Source organism: Vulpes lagopus, chromosome 16 (assembly GCF_018345385.1).
Source record: "Vulpes lagopus strain Blue_001 chromosome 16, ASM1834538v1, whole genome shotgun sequence".
Classification (NCBI taxonomy): Eukaryota; Metazoa; Chordata; class Mammalia; order Carnivora; family Canidae; genus Vulpes; species Vulpes lagopus.
In genome coordinates, this window is record NC_054839.1 from 20,662,122 (window position 1) to 20,664,837 (window position 2,716).

Below are 2,716 nucleotides of genomic sequence, written 5' to 3' on the forward strand. Positions count from 1 at the left end.
AGTCCAGAAAATCCTACAAAAATTGCAAAGAGATTCAGGTAGAAATTTATTGTTGATAAAGTGATAAGCCTTGGCTAAATTTCGATTTCTGAGTCTAAAAATAGCAGAATAATCCATACAAAATATTTGTTAGCATTTTAGGTATCATAGGTACATAAAATACTTAACAATTTCAAAAATATTAATATTGAGATTATTAGTATTTTGGTCTCTTTGAATAAGCATATAAAATGATCTTTGTCAATTAGAGAAACAGACAAATGATTTTTCAAAACGCTAATTTCCTATCCAAGCTAACATCCACCATTTTGTAGTATGAATATTTACAAATATTCATAAATACATAAAATTAACTCAATTCATAATGACTCATCAAATATGAAGGAAAAAAGTTATGATTAAGAAAATAGCTCATATTCTATATGAAAGAGATAGAGCTTGTTCCTTCTCAAGGCTTGTTTCTAGCCCCTAAGTCACCTTTCTGTAAATTAGAATATGTGCTGCCGAACTGAGCACTCCTTTCTGTAAATTAGGAAAAAAATAAAAAGGTTATCTTTCTGGATGGGTACAGCCCTGCATCTGGATTGCTTGGTGAAAAGAAAGTACTTGGTGTACAGGAAAGTGGTAGTAGGGGCATGACATGTAAGCAGAGCATAAGCTTGAGTCTACTTCTTTGGTCAGGAGTCTCTGTGTAATGCACAAACCACATAAATGTCTGTGACCGTCCTGCTTACAGAATCCCCCATCTATCCACCATAGATGGCACAGCATTAATTTCTTCCTCAGAGAACTTGTTTTTTGTCTAACTCTAAGCAGAGCCTAAATGTAAAAGCTAACAATGTTAGGGAATTAACTTGGACTGCAAAATATATTCATTTGTCAGATCAAACATTGTGCCCTCATTCAAATTCTATACAGCTTTCCTGGGGTTTCTTTCTAACTGCAAGATAACTCCATGTTTTTCTTGATGGTAGTACCTCTGAGCTGTGAGAACAATCTGGCCTCATGTACTGAATGTCCTTTTAGGATATAAGAAAGCGCTTATGACCTAAATATAAGGTCATATATAAATATTTTATATTTATAATATAGAATATAAGCTCTCTAAAAAGGCACCAAGTGAAATGGAAGGCAGATGTGTTCAAGAAGTAAGTTTTCATTAGAAACTCAATTGTAATATATGCAAGCCATCAAATAGTTGAACCTTCTGAGCAGGACTCCTAGGAGAAAGGGCAGGAGTGGAACATAATGGAAACTCACATAATTTTGTAAATTTCCTTTTTTTCCCTTCTACTTTCCCTTTCTCAAGAAATAGTTCACGTCACTTTTATCAAAACAATTAAGAAAACAAACTTTCCCTGGACTCTACCTCATTTTGTTCTATCAACCTCTTCTAAAACGTAAATAGGAAACCTCTCGCAACAAACACGTGCACATTCTACACCATAATTCAATAACTTTCTATAATCCTCACTGTAGACTTAATACTTTCCTCTCAGATTCCTGGCCTTTCCCTGTGCTTTCATGGTCCTCTCAACACATCCTTTCTCATTCTGCTAAGAACTTGCTGTATTGTCTGTCCTCCTTCCACTGGTGTAATTCAAAATCCCTTTTTCCCATAATCTGCCTCTGTCAGAATGTAAATTCTGGTTCCCTAACATTTATGGAAAACTTGCAATGTCAAGGCCTCAGGCTCAAATCTCTTGGATTATAAACAATAATAACAATGTCATCAACAATAAGTGCTATTGCTTACTTTTATTCTTCATGTAAGTGACGTCCACCTCCTCTAAACCAGACTTACTGGAAAGAGAAAAAAACTCGAGTTCCTTTCTACTCACAAAACTTCACGTAAAATCTACCTAACTCTGATGTTTATATCCAGAGGTCCCATCTCATCCTTTAAGTGGTTCAATTGCTTGGAATCATTATAATAATATCCCTCTTTTTTTGAAAGGCTGTTCTTTTTTTGGTTTTTGTGAAGTCAGTCTCTCTCTGAGTCTTCTTTGTATTATGTATCTATACCACCTCACTCTCCAATGGGCTATATTTGCTTTTGTTCACCCATAAAATATTTCTTTTTTTTTTTTAATTTTATTTATTTATGATAGTCATACAGAGAGAAAGAGAGAGGCAGAGACACAGGCAGAGGGAGAAGCAGGCTCCATGCGCCAGGAGCCTGATGTGGGATTCGATCCCGGGTCTCCAGGATCGCGCCCTGGGCCAAAGGCAGGCGCCAAACCGCTGCGCCACCCAGGGATCCCTAAAATATTTCTGATTAGGTTTTCCCCTAGACCTTCTTGTTTTCAACCTGTGTTCTGTCCTTGCATACTCCAGAAAGAATGTCAGTAATACTGAAGCACAGAACTGTGTTGTCTCTTTGCAACATCAAAAAGAGAATAATCATGTCTTAGTATAATATAATAGTTTTTTTTAATATAATAGTTTTGATTTTAGTGGTTAATATCTGAAATGTTTAATAAGAATCACATAAAATAATTGCATCTATCTGCCTTTAAGACTATATATAAGAATGATACTGACAATGAAGGCTTTATAAAAGGATTAAATTTCTCTAATTTTTAATGAGTTCTTGTCTTTCCTGCCAGTTCTATTGGCAGTGACTAAATTTAATTCCCATATAAAATATAGACTATATATTTCAAAATGGAAATGCTTAGTATCTCAAATATTGGCTACTCACCCTTAGGTACAG